A 15394-nucleotide genomic window follows, 5' to 3' on the forward strand; every position below is an offset into this window, starting at 1 on the left:
ACAAGCTGTCCTCTGTGGGAGGCGTATCGTCATCGTCCTGTGTTTCCCCCCAGCCACGCACCAGTGATGGGCCCGAGCTGCTTTGGGTGCCACCCCGCTGTGAACATGCTTCATCCTCATCCTCCTCCACCTCCTCCTCGTCCTCCAGTAGTGGGCCCTGTCTGGCCACATTTGTACCTGGCCTCTGCTGTTGCAAAAAACCTCCCTCTGAGTCACTTCGAAGAGACTGGCCTGAAAGTGCTAAAAATGACCCCTCTTCCTCCTCTTCCTCCTGGGCCACCTCCTCTTCCATCATCGCCCTAAGTGTTTTCTCAAGGAGACATAGAAGTGGTATTGTAACGCTGATAACGGCGTCATCGCGACTGGCCATGTTGGTGGAGTACTCGAAACAGCGCAACAGGGCACACAGGTCTCGCATGGAGGCCCAGTCATTGGTGGTGAAGTGGTGCTGTTCCGCAGTGCGACTGACTTGTGCGTGCTGCAGCTGAAACTCCACTATGGCCTGCTGCTGCTCGCACAGTCTGTCCAGCATGTGCAAGGTGGAGTTCCACCTGGTGGGCACATCGCATATGAGGCGGTGAGCGGGAAGGCCGAAGTTACGCTGTAGCGCAGACAGGCGAGCAGCGGCAGGGTGTGAACGCCGGAAGCGCGAACAGACGGCCCGCACTTTATGCAGCAGCTCTGACATGTCAGGGTATTTGCGAATGAACTTCTGCACCACCAAATTCAGCACATGCGCCAGGCAAGGGATGTGCGTCAAACCGGCTAGTCCCAGAGCTGCAACGAGATTTCGCCCATTATCGCACACCACCAGGCCGGGCTTGAGGCTCACCGGCAGCAACCACTCATCGGTCTGTTGTTCTATACCCCGCCACAACTCCTGTGCGGTGTGGGGCCTGTCCCCCAAACATATGAGTTTCAGAACGGCCTGCTGACGTTTACCCCGGGCTGTGCTGAAGTTGGTGGTGAAGGTGTGTGGCTGACTGGATGAGCAGGTGGAAGAAGAGGAGGAGGAAGCTGAGTAGGAGGAGGAGGAGACAGGAGGCAAAGAATGTTGCCCTGCGATCCTTGGCGGCGGAAGGACGTGCGCCAAACAGCTCTCCGCCTGGGGCCCAGCCGCCACTACATTTACCCAGTGTGCAGTTAGGGAGATATAGCGTCCCTGGCCGTGCTTACTGGTCCACGTATCTGTGGTTAGGTGGACCTTGCCACAGATGGCGTTGCGCAGTGCACACTTGATTTTATCGGACACTTGGTTGTGCAGGGAAGGCACGGCTCTCTTGGAGAAGTAGTGGCGGCTGGGAACAACATACTGTGGGACAGCAGGCGACATGAGCTGTTTGAAGCTGTCTGTGTCCACCAGCCTAAATGACAGCATTTCATAGGCCAGTAGTTTAGAAATGCTGGCATTCAGGGCCAGGGATTGAGGGTGGCTAGGTGGGAATTTACGCTTTCTCTCAAATGTTTGTGAGATGGAGAGCTGAACGCTGCCGTGTGACATGGACTGCTGGTATCCAGGGTAACAGGGGGAGGGGATACCACCTTTAACTCACCCTTGGCCCCTTTACCCAACCTTGACCCATAACAAAAGACACCGACAACTGTATCACTTTATTGCTGGATGGTGATCGGCCACAGCTTCTTTATTAAAGCGGCAAACCTTAATAAACCATAATATCGGAACGGTATGCCAAAGGCTGGACTCCCAGCGGGCAAGTTAAACCGTAATCATCAGAGCTGTCTGCCAACCGCTGGACTCCCAGCGGGCAGTTACTCCATCTGCTACCACCATATCTCCGCTGTACTCAAATGCCGCCAGCTGTGACTTTTTAATTTTTTTATTCTTTTTCCACTTTATTGATAAACTCGACCAAAATTCGCAGCTCTCCAAAGCCGTAATCATCGGAGCAATATCCGAAACTGCTGGACTCCCAGCAGGGTCTCTTAAAAATAGAAAAACAAAACAGAATAACCAAGTATCCATAACTGAACAGAACCGTGCACCTCGACCGCCTCCCAAGAATAACCGCAAAGGGAGGGAGGGAGGGCCAATCTGCTTCCACTTGCAAGAGGAAGTGACCAGGAGAGAGAGGAGGTATATGTGACCTTCAGGATTTCCTGCACCGCCCCCATCCTGTCTAAGGAGGTTCCCCAGTGATTAACCCTCAATGACCCTAATCTGCAACCTACTTAACCATTACTGAGACGGGGCCAGATTCCTAAATACCCCTAAGGGGAAAAGGGGGGAGGGGGAGGACCATCAGTCCCTAAGCACCCTCCCTATACAGTCAGGCGCTTTCCAGACTGCTGGTATCCAGGGTAACAGGGGGAGGGGATACCACCTTTAACTCACCCTTGGCCCCTTTACCCAACCTTGACCCATAACAAAAGACACCGACAACTGTATCACTTTATTGCTGGATGGTGATCGGCCACAGCTTCTTTATTAAAGCGGCAAACCTTAATAAACCATAATATCGGAACGGTATGCCAAAGGCTGGACTCCCAGCGGGCAAGTTAAACCGTAATCATCAGAGCTGTCTGCCAACCGCTGGACTCGCAACGGGCAGTTACTCCATCTGCTACCACCATATCTCCGCTGTACTCAAATGCCGCCACGGAGGAGGCCCGTTCTCCCAACGGGGCTCCGACCACCACCCAGCATAACCGAGTCTGTTTTAGCTCACGTACAGGCCAGAAAAGGAATTGTCCAAATTAACACCCAAAAGGAAGACACCATCAGGTCCCATTAAAAACCAAGGCCAATAAGGCCCGTGATGAGAGCATAGTCCAACCACTTTTCAAATCACTAGTCAGACCACACATGGAGTACTGTGTACAGCTCTGGGCTCAGAGGAGGGCAACTAAAGTAATGACTGGAATGGGGCAACTACAGTACCCTGGAAGATTGGCAAAATAAGGTTTATTCACTGTAGAAAAAAGACGACTAAGGCGAGATCTAATTACTATGTATAAATATATCAGGGGTCAGTACAGAGATCTCTCCCATCATCTATTTATCCCCAGGACTGTGACAAAGGGAACATTCTCTGTGTCTGGAGGCAAGAATGTATTTTCACAACATAGAAGAGGATTATTTACGGTAAGAGAAGTGAGACTATGGGACACTCTGCCTGAGGAGGTGGGTGAGAAAGGGATAATCATATGTCAGGACACATGAGGTCCAGAGCTCTGGAATAGACAAAGGCGCATTACCACAGCGCGGGTCACCAGCATCACCGCGCCTCCGGCGGAACTCTATACCAACCACCTCTGGAAGGAGTTATGACCAACAGAATTCCAGGATCCTCGTCCAAAAGACTTCCACCTCTCGAAAAACCAAAGAGCGCCCACCAGCCTCTGTTCCTCTCTCCGCACAGAAGGTATACGAAAGCCAGCCATCGAACCGCTAAACGCCCCAAATCTGAAAGAAAAAACAATTAGCCCGAGCCACAACACGCAAAAGAGGATCGCACAACTAGACACAGAATAGTTATATTTCATCCAAAAAGTATTTTCTTTTTTGTTATTATTATTATTATTATTATTATATTTTTTTTTTTTTAAAAACCAAGGTAAATTGTCAAACCATAGTGCACTTGGAAAGAGTAAACGGATGGCTCACTGTGAGTGATCACGCTAGGTGCTCTGGACGAAGAGAGCCACCCCTTGCTCTGGAGAAGGTAAGATACATGCATAAAATTAAAAAGCAACTAACAAAACAATATCCTTAATCGATGAATACTCGATTTTCCTGGAGACCTAGATGTTTCTCACAATTAAAGTCCCAGTGTAATAAGCCCATATCATATGGGTGAGTCCCAGTGGAGATGATAAAAGCTGTGTCCCAGTAGGAGTAATCAGAATTGTATCCTCAAAGCTCTATATAGAGAACAGGGTTGTGCCTATCCAGACTGGCATAGATAATAAATGCAACCAGATTTATTTTATTTTACCGTACCCGAACAAACCAGTCCGGGTACACCCCCCCCCGGGCGCCCCGAGCGCCGGCCCAAATCACCCACAAATTGTCAAACCGCCTGGGGAAAACCTAACCTAAAGGGAAAAACAATTGGAGCCCCACCATGCGTGAAGTCATTACAGAATACCAAACGAACCGACCAGCCGGATCGAAACCAGGCGGAGGGGAGGTACCCACCCCTTTATATTAACTGGATCGACAGGTATAGACGGACCCCAATCCCGAGTACTATTACCCCATACAAAAATCCTGGAATAACAACCCCCCGCGCAGTGCGGCCTTGAATGAAGAGACAAACACCTTGGAGAAAATATCAATCAGCCAGAACAGAAGGCTGAAGGAGACGGGACGTGACTATCCAAACTAAATACTCCCTAACTATACCGGTATCGCCTACCATACAATGAAACGATACATGCAAATAATGCTTGGAGGGTCACCATGCCGACCTGTGAAGTCCTGTCAAGAGGACCTGTCAGTGGGACTGACCCGCATCACAACCTAGATCCGAACGGGGAATGAAAGGCTGCAGTTTAACAGTGTAACTCCATGAATGGTGTTATATCAAGGCTCCCCCTGAGCGATGTCTACGAACGGACCTGGTTATCCGCTACTGGCTTACCATCTAGTTATACCTGCGACTACTGATTCCGCCATATCCACTCAACAAGGGGCAGCCCTGCTTCGTACAAACCATGTGGCACCAGTATACTAATACCGCCCTCACGGCAACCAACCCAGCTGGACTAGAAGAAAGTCTCATGAACTGCTAACATCGTGTACATCTCCCCTGGATTCGACCCTACTGGATCCCACCGCACTGTAACTCCTGTAGCACTGGACATGAGGAAAGTGCCTCACCACCAAGCTGCCCGCACAGACACCAAGCTGCCCGCACAGACATGTTAGAAGCTCAGCAGCAGTGCCCAGGTATCAACCATACCAGCGGAACCTTGGGCCGGTGACCCGTACCGTAGACTGCAGAAAGAGAAAACCGTAATTGCGGCTGTGATGATATGAACTCACAACCATTTACATTAAAGGAAGGTCCATAGCCACGAGCTATAGAGCTAAATGCTAGAGGGATTACTACTACTGCGTCTCGCCTCCGTATATATGTACTAACCATGTCCTGTATGTCATTGTTGAAAGGCCAAATAAAACGCTTATATATTTTATTTATTTTTATTTTTTATATACACACGGCCTAGTGCCCGCAGATAGGAGCATAACAGGCAGTACTACTTTTTATTTTATTTTTTTAAATACTACACTCCATGCTGAAAGGGAAATTGGGAGAACACCCGACAGGACTGATCTATCCTGAAAAACATCCGCAAAAAAGGCCAGCCAATAAACAAGACACAAGATAGAAGCAAGGCTTCTCATGCAGGAGAATATAAACATACATAATAAATATATACATCGATCAAACCTGTTTATTTATTTATATATGTATTTATTCTTTTTTTTTTTTTTTTTTATTTTTTTTTTTTTTTATACCTTTATCGTAATATATATATTCCATTTTATTTATTTTTTTTATCCATAAAATTACATTGTTAAATCATTTATTATTAGTATAATTTCATTCTTTTTAATCACGTTTTATTTTAATTATTATTATATTTTTTTTTTATTAATTATTATTATTATTATTTTTTATATAATACCTATATATATATATATATATATATATATATATATATACTCAGTTCCATTATTTATTATTATTATTATTTTTTTTTTATAATACCCTTTGTTATTCATTTGTATATTTTAATGCCTATAATATATTAATTCGGTTAGTAATTTTCATTTTTTTTTTTTTAAAACGTATAGACAGAAAAAACCTCCATATATGCTAATGATATCCCGTTGCTCAGGGCTGCACCTGAGTTGCCCAATTTCCAGGAAAATATGTGCCGGTAACCTACAGGCTCTGTAAATCCACCCTATTTTTAAGCCATTAAGCGACCATCGAGATTGTTTTTTTTTTATTTTATTTTAATTTTTTTTATTTATTAAGGCAGGGACACCGCCTCTACCAGTGATTCTAACTCTGCACAAGAACCATCCTCCCCGCAGTACTCACCAGTCACAGAGAGGGACGGAACCTCCAAAGGAGCGGGTACGGGCTGCAGCGACCAGGCCGAGCCCTGGAGTGACGGTCAGGCAACAGCCTCGATACGGTGATTGTATAACCAGACTCCTCCGATGCGCCTGACATCCGTCCTAAAGACGATCATAAGCGCCACCTGAGGATCTGGAGCGCCCATTTCTCCCTGAAACCCAGGAACGGCGACAGGACTGGCGCATGTGGAATCCATTACGGCCATGCCTCCAGGCAATCTAAGGGAAGAAAAAACCGCACCTGTGCCTGCGTGAAGGGGAGGAAGGAGGGGGGGGGGGGGTGTCGCCATAATGGCTGCAAATAATACCCAGAGAGCCTCATTGTACGGAAGGGGCTCTGATCGCAAAGCTGGGACAGTAGGAATACCCCTTAGAAGCCATAGGCACAGGTGCACCGAAATCGGACATGGCAAGCACGAGGGGTTAATCTATAATACTGGACAGGAGACTGGGGGAAGCTAAAACAAGCAGCACATATGAAAACTCGCCTGCCCAGCGGTGCCCAGTACGGGACCCGGTAAACGCTGCAGGGGAAGGGGGGCGGGGGTTAGGCGAAGCGACCTAGCTTGCGCCATGGGAGCTAAAGGAGGCCGTCCAAAGCAGCAGGGGGAGGGGTGAGAACCCCATCTTGCCCTGTATTACCGGGGAGACCAACAATCCCGCCCGGCTTGCTTAGCCCTAACGCTATGGAACAGAAGCTAGGAAGGGGGGGGGCATTGACACAGCGCAGCACCACAGACATCACAGGATGGGTCGAAAGAAACGGCGCACACACGCGGGAAGCTGGGGGATAATAAAAGTCGGGGGGGGGTTAGGAGGAACGGCGAGCAGACCGCCGGACCTTCGCTGAAGTGCTGGAGCTGCATGTATACCGCAGCAGCAGCTGCACAAAGCCCCAGAAGCAGGCACAGGGGAGGAGGATGGCAGGGTAGAGCTCAAGCTGCTCTAACAGAGCACAGCTAACCCTCCCCTCCTCATGTAACTCACCAGGAAGCAGCCCAAAGGGCAGAACCACCTGTGGACTCCTGGTGTGGACAGAGCAAAGGGGTATGTCCATACCAATCTGCTTCCACTTGCAAGAGGAAGTGACCAGGAGAGAGAGGAGGTATATGTGACCTTCAGGATTTCCTGCACCGCCCCCATCCTGTCTAAGGAGGTTCCCCAGTGATTAACCCTCAATGACCCTAATCTGCAACCTACTTAACCATTACTGAGACGGGGCCAGATTCCTAAATACCCCTAAGGGGAAAAGGGGGGAGGGGGAGGACCATCAGTCCCTAAGCACCCTCCCTATACAGTCAGGCGCTTTCCAGTTGAGATGCTTGGTGACGCAGGTGGTGGTGTTGGTGGTACATCCCATGTTTGCTGGGCGGCAGGTGCCAACGTTCCTCCAGAGGCGGAGGAAGAGGCCGAGGCGGCAGCAGCAGAAGAGGCCGAGGCGGCAGCAGCAGAAGAGGTAGCAGGGGGAGCCTGAGTGACTTCCTTGTTTTTAAGGTGTTTACTCCACTGCAGTTCATGCTTTGCATGCAGGTGCCTGGTCATGCAGGTTGTGCTAAGGTTCAGAACGTTAATGCCTCGCTTCAGGCTCTGATGGCACAGCGTGCAAACCACTCGGGTCTTGTCGTCAGCACATTGTTTGAAGAAGTGCCATGCCAGGGAACTCCTTGAAGCTGCCTTTGGGGTGCTCGGTCCCAGATGGCGGCGGTCAGTAGCAGGCGGAGTCTCTTGGTGGCGGGTGTTCTGATTTTGCCCACTGGTCCCTCTTTGTCTTTTGCTACGCTGTTGGCTCGGTCTCACCACTGCCTCTTCCTCCGAACTGTGAAAGTCAGTGGCACGACCTTCATTCCATGTGGGGTCTAGGACCTCATCGCCCCCTGCATCGTCTTCCACCCAGTCTTGATCCCTGACCTCCTGTTCAGTCTGCACGCTGCAGAAAGACGCAGCAGTTGGCACCTGTGTTTCGTCATCATCAGAGACGTGCTGAGGTGGTATTCCCATGTCCTCATCATCAGGAAACATAAGTGGTTGTGCGTTAGTGCATTCTATCTCTACCACCCCTGGGGAAGGGCTAGGTGGATGCCCTTGGGAAACCCTGGCAGCAGAGTCTTCAAACAGCATAAGAGACTGCTGCATAACTTGAGGCTCAGACAGTTTCCCTGATATGCATGGGGGTGATGTGACAGACTGATGGGCTTGGTTTTCATGCGCCATCTGTGCGCTTTCTGCAGAAGACTGGGTGGGAGATAATGTGAACGTGCTGGATGCACTGTCGGCCACCCAATTGACTAATGCCTGTACCTGCTCAGGCCTTACCATCCTTAGAACGGCATTGGGCCCCACCAAATATCCCTGTAAATTCTGGCGGCTACTGGGACCTGAGGTAGTTGGTTCACTAGGACGTGTGGCTGTGGCAGAACGGCCACGTCCTCTCCCAGCACCAGAGGGTCCACTAACACCACCACGACCATGTCCACGTCCGCATCCCTTACTAGATGTTTTCCTCATTGTTCCTGTTCACCACAATTTTGAAAATGGCAAATTTGGGAATAGTTTTTCAACCCAGAACAAAAACTGTGCTTTTACGGTCACTACAAATAACTTGACCAGCTAAAACAGTACTGATTTGGAGGAATATAAATGTCAGGGCTATTTTTTAGGCGCTGTGTGACAGGTATACCTTTAATCACAGAATTAGACTTGTATCTGCACTGTAGCAGGTGTGTGTTAAGTTTTTCAGAATGACACTATCAGCACCTTGAATCTAATATACTCTTTTTGGGATAGATTTAAAGTAGGCCTGATATAGCAGAAACTACAAATTTTGAGAATGGCAAATTTGGGAATAATTTTTCGACCCAGAACAAAAACTGTGCTTTTACAGTCACTACAAATAACTTGACCAGCTAAAACAGTACAGATTTGCTTGAATAGAAATGTCAGGTCTATTTTTTAGGCGCTGGGTGACAGGCTCAACTTGCCCCTGATGTAGTATATGGCCAAAAAATAACCACACTGTTGATGGTTAAATGCACTTCGGTGACACAGGCTCAGCCTGCAGCTGATGTAGTATATGGCCAAAAAATAACCAGACTGTTGATGGTTAAATGCACTTCGGTGACACAGGCTCAGCCTGCAGCTGATGTAGGATATAGCAAAAAATAACCACACTATTGATGGTTAAATACACTTGGTGATAGCTTGTGCTGGCGCACCACAAGCCATAAAATGGCCGCCGATCACCCCAGAAAAAAGTGATATAAAAACGCTCTGGGCAGCCTAAAAAAAGTGAGCAATTCAATATCAGCACTTCAATGATCCACAGCTGCAGATCGATCATAGAATGAAGTCTTTTGGAGGAGTTAATCTGCCTAATCTCGCCCTAACGTCGCAGCAGCAACCTCTCCCTATGCTTGTATCAGCAGAGTGACGTGCGGCGCTACGTGACCCAAGCTTATATAGAGGCTGGGTCACATGCTGCACTGGCCAATCACAGCCATGCCAATAGTAGGCATGGCTGTGATGGCCTCTTGGGGCAAGTAGTATGACGCTTGTTGATTGGCTGCTTTGCAGCCTTTCAAAAAGCGCCAAGAAAGCGCCGAACACCGAACCCGAACCCAGAGTTTTACTAAAATGTTCGGGTTCGGGTCCGTGTCACGGACACCCCAAAATTCGGTACGAACCCGAACTATACAGTTCGGGTTCGCTCATCCCTAGACATAACTACTGTGAGGGGGCACAAAAGTAGGCATAACTACTGTGACAGGAACAAAGGTGGGCATAACTGCTGTGAGGGGGCACAAGGAGGACTTAACTATTTTGAAGGGACCACAAGGTGGGCATTAGTACTGTGTGGTAGCAGTTAGGGAAAATGTCCTAGATTACCCTGCTATACATTGGCATGGCTCAGTCTTACAGGCCAGCACAGCGCCCCCTGCTGGTGATTTCACTCAGCAGATTACCCGAACGGCTCCACTTGTGTGAAAGAGCCCTTAGTGTAAAGAAAATCTGACACCTCTTTGAAAAAATGGGGGGGGGGCATTCTAAAGTTTGCACTGGGGCCCATAACACTCTAGTTACGCCACTGAGCTCATGTATGAGTGCGTCCATGTATGTGGAGAGTGTCTGTATGAGTGCGTCCATTAAGTTGGGGAGGGGCCCTGTACAAAAATTTGCTGTGGGGCCCAGTCAGTTCTAGCTACGCCCCTGGACACGCCCACCCTCCATCCTTCCCTTCTGTTCGGGTTTGGCTTTAAGAAAAGGTGGCAACCCTAGCAAGGGATGTAAATATTAGTGGCGGTAGGACCTTTGATGATGTCACAGTCATGTGATCAGTTACATGGGAGGGATATGAATGTTAGTGGTGGTGGTAGGACCTTTGATGATGTCACAGTCAGGTGATCATCTACATGGGCGAGATCTTAAGGTTTGTGACTGTAGGACCTTTGATGATGTCAGAGTCATGTGATCAGCTACATGGGAGGGATCTAAAGGTTAGTGGCTGTAGGACCTTTGATGATGTCATGGTCATGTGATCAGTGACATCACGCACATGACTATCACAGGACTGTGCTATAGGTGAGTATACAGGTGAAGAGCGAAGAGGGTTTACACATAGGACTGTATGGTAAAGGTACTGCAGGATGGAGGACAGTGTTTTACATGGGACTGTATGTAGGAGGGAGTTGAAGGTATATTTTACATGGTATTGTAGTTGGAAAGAGTGAGGCTTTGACATCGCCTATTCTCCTGGACTGCAGAGTTAAATGGGGTTCTCTCCCTTCAGCAAGTGGCATTTATCATGTAGGGGAAGTTAATACAAGGCACTTCCTAATGTATTGTGATTCTCCATATTGCCTCCTTTGCTGGCTTCATTCATTTTTAGTTTACATTATACACTGCTCGTTTCCATGGTTATGACCACTCTGCCATCCATGAGCGGTGGTCGTACTTGCGCACTATAGGAAAAAGCCCCAGCCTAAGGACTCTCCTATGGTCCAGGCCACCAGAGAGGGCGGTGTTTTTTTTCTATAGTATGCAAGCACGGCCACCGCTGATGGATTTCAGGGTGATCATAACCATGGAAACAAGCAGAGTATAGCGTGATGGAAAAATGAATCCAGCCAGCAAAGGAGGCAATATGGAGAATCACAATACATTAGGAAGTGCCTTGTATTAACCTTCTATCTAATATATAAAGCTGAGTGTATGTCCACTAAAGGAATCCGCACCGTCGCATTTACAATCATGAAATTTGGCACACAGGTATATCAGGTGTCCGGGAAGGTTTTAGACCGGGTCTCAGCTCTCTAGGACGTACCGTTACTGAGATATTCCCAAAAAATGCATTAGCCAATAGAAGCTTGGACACATGACCCTTATCAGCCAATAGAAGCTCGCAGGTCCTCCAGCCTCTACATACTCAGTTTTACTCCAGGTTTCCATAACAACCCAGCCATTTATTTTCACTGCTGTAGGGGAGCTTTAAAGGAAATCTGTCACCAGGATAATCACTATTGGAGTAAAGCCATGGCCTAATAGCACTTAGTACCTGATTTCCAGATGGGCCTTTGTTCCAGCAATAGATGTTTTTGTCCTCTGAAAATCCAGTTTATTTGGTATGCAAATGAGCCAGTAAGGTGCCCAGAGGGGCGTCACTCTTGCAGGAAGGAGCCAGACACGCCCCCCTGCCAAATGTGTCCACCCTTAAAAGATTAACTTAAAACCCCGCCCCTAGGTCCAGCTAAGCCACGCCTCCGGTGCAGTGAGGCCATGCCCCCACTCCTCAGCTGACAGGGATTGAAAAAATGAAGTTAAAAATCAACTTCTAGGTCCCGCTAGGCCACGCCCTGGATTCAGTTAGGCCACGCCCCCTCCCAATTCTTAGCCGACAGGGATTGAAAAAATTAAGTTCAAAATCAACTTCTGTCAGCTGTAGGGGTGGGAGGGAGGGTGACTTTCTCCCTGCAGCTCACACTCAGACAGCACAGTGCTGCTGTCTTAGACTGAGCTGTTAAAAAGGACACGCCCCTGATCCACTTAGGCCACGCCCCCTCCTCAGCCGACAGGGATTGAAAAAATGAAGTTAAAAATCAACTTCTAGGTCCCGCTAAGCCACGCCTAGATCTGGTTAGGCCACGCCCCCTCCCACTCCTCAGCCGACAGGGATTGAGAAAATGAGGTTAAAAATCAACTTCTGTCAGCTGCAGGGGTGGGAGGGACGGCGACTTTCTTCCTGCAGCTCACGCTCAGACGGCACAGTGCTGCTGTATTATAGTGAGCTGTTCAAAAGGACATCCCTGTGTCCGTCCAGGCCCTACGCCGGACGGAGGACAGGGAGTCTGAAAGCCGGACTATCCGGCCTAAAACTGGACCTCTGGCCACCCTAGGGGCAGGCTGCTGTGGAGGTCACAGTTAAGGGGACGGTCCGCTATGGAGGTCAGTGTAAAGGGGCAGATTGCTGTAAAGGCCACTGTTAAAGGGGCGGGCCCCTGTAGAGGTCACTGTCAAGGGGGTGGTGTGCTGTGAAACTCACTGTTAAAGGGGAAGGCTGCTGTAATGGTCAAAGTTAAGGGGGTGGGCTGCTGTGGAGGTCCAATTTTAAAGGATGGGGCACGGGGGGGGGGGGGGGTCAGAGTTAAGGGGTGGGGGGCTGTGGAGGTCACTGTTATAGTGGATAGTGTTGATATACGACACACACAAACATTAAATGAAATAGATGAAATATTCCCGAGCGAAGCCGAGTCCTTCTGCTAGTACATAATAAATGCTATTTGCTGAAGTCAGACAACCCCAGGAGATTCCAGCTCTTTTCAGTCGGATCATTAGATTCATCTCATCAACAAGATCCGGCTCTCCCCGCTCCCAAACATCTATTTATTTAATACTAGGCAGTCATCACCCCCCCCCCTACCCCCCTGTGTGTCGGTGCTGACTGTCTACATGTAAAGGAGCCATGGTCTATTCTCCTGGATCAGCCGGGTCAGGTCCGGGGTATTTTGGGTTTTCAGGACCAGATACTGTTTTTCCCCTTTTAGTCCTCATTAGTTTATCACATTAATTTGATGTTTTTAGTTGTTGGACTAATGTTGTGGTTTTTGCAGCATTTATTTTTTATATCATCTTAGAGCTGTAATATTTTTCTAAGAATATTTAGGTTTATAGTTTGAAAAACAATAGTGGAAAATATTTATATTTTTTTACTTTCTTATTTCTGTTTATCATATTCCATTCATTTTCATATATTACATTATATTAGAATGTAATTGTGTCAGGGTTAGCATTTCAACTGTTATTGCTGGTCTTTTGGGGATGGGAATTTTGTGTGTGTCTTTTACATAATTTACAGGGGCAATTTGCGCCGCAATCTGCGCCAGAAATACAGTTGCAAGAAAAAGTATGTGAACCCTTTGGAATGATATGGATTTCTGCACAAATTGGTCATAAAATGTGATCTGATCTTCATCTAAGTCGCAGCAATAGACAATCACAGTCTGCTTAAACTAATAACACACAAAGAATTAAATGTTACCATGTTTTTATTGAACACACCATGTAAACATTCACAGTGCAGGTGGAAAAAGTATGTGAACCCTTGGATTTAATAACTGGTTGAACCTCCTTTGGCAGCAATAACTTCAACCAAACGTTTCCTGCAGTTGCAGATCAGACGTGCACAACGGTCAGGAGTAATTCTTGACCATTCCTCTTTACAGAACTGTTTCAGTTCAGCAATATTCTTGGGATGTCTGGTGTGAATCACTTTCTTGAGGTCATGCCACAGCATCTCAATCAGGTTGAGGTCAGGACTCTGACTGGGCCACTCCAGAAGGCGTATTTTCTTCTGTTTAAGCCATTCTGTTGTTGATTTACTTCTATGCTTTGGGTCGTTGTCCTGTTGCAGCACCCATCTTCTGTTGAGCTTCAGCTGGTGGACAGATGGCCTTAAGTTCTCCTGCAAAATGTCTTGATAAACTTGGGAATTCATTTTTCCTTCGATGATAGCAATCCGTCCAGGCCCTGACGCAGCAAAGCAGCCCCAAACCATGATGCCCCCACCACCATACTTCACAGTTGGGATGAGGTTTTGATGTTGGTGTGCTGTGCCTCTTTTTCTCCACACATAGTGTTGTGTGTTTCTTCCAAACAACTCAACTTTGGTTCCATCTGTCCACAGAATATTTTGCCAGTACTGCTGTGGAACATCCAGGTGCTCTTGTGCAAACTGTAAACATGCAGCAATGTTTTTTTTGGACAGCAGTGGCTTCCTCTGTGGTATCCTCCCATGAATACCATTCTTGTTTAGTGTTTTACGTATCGTAGATTCGCTAACAGGGATGTTAGCATATGCCAGAGACTTTTGTAAGTCTTTAGCTGACACTCTAGGATTCTTCTTCACCTCATTGAGCAGTCTGCGCTGTGCTCTTGCAGTCATCTTTACAGGACGACCACTCCTAGGGAGAGTAGCAGCAGTGCTGAACGTCCTCCATTTATAGACAATTTGTCCTACCGTGGACTGATGAACAGCAAGGCTTTTGGAGATACTTTTATCTTTCCAGCTTTATGCAAGTCAACAATTTCCAGCTTTATGCAAGTCAACAATTCTTAATTGTAGGTCTTCTGAGAGCTCTTTTGTGCGAGGCATCATTCACATCAGGCAATGCTTCTTGTGAAAAGCAAACCCAGAACTGGTGTGTGTTTTTTTATAGGGCAGCTGTAAACAACACCTCCAATCTCATCTCATTGATCGGACTCCAGTTGGCTGACACCTCACTCTAATTAGCTCTTGGAGATGTCATTAGTCTAGGGGTTCACATACTTTTTTCCACCTGCACTGTGAATGTTTACATGGTGTGTTCAATAAAAACATGGTAACATTTAATTCTTTGTGTGTTATTAGCTTATCCAAGACAATAAACACGTCCAGCTCTTTTCAGTTAAAATAATTTTCTTTGGTTCCTTTATTGAATACGGTACAAAAGATTTGTGTGTGCAGCAAGGAAATCCCAACCTCCTAACGTGGGGCTGCAGAAGATCGTCTACGCGTTTCGAGCACACCTGCTCTTAATCATGACTCCATGTTAGAGCCTGACTCGCTCAGTTTTGAATGCTCCCAGAGTTCGGACTCCACCCTCAAAGGAGGAAAGAGAACTCAGGTGTAGGATAATTAGGTAGTACTACTGGGCTCAGCCAGGGACCAACATACTATCTGCAGTGTTCAATAAACAGTGCGCCACCCAGGTGACAGATACATGTATGAATATATACTGTAAACTAACAAAT

The sequence above is a fragment of the Bufo bufo genome, chromosome 4, assembly GCF_905171765.1.
Source record: "Bufo bufo chromosome 4, aBufBuf1.1, whole genome shotgun sequence".
NCBI lineage: Eukaryota > Metazoa > Chordata > Amphibia > Anura > Bufonidae > Bufo > Bufo bufo.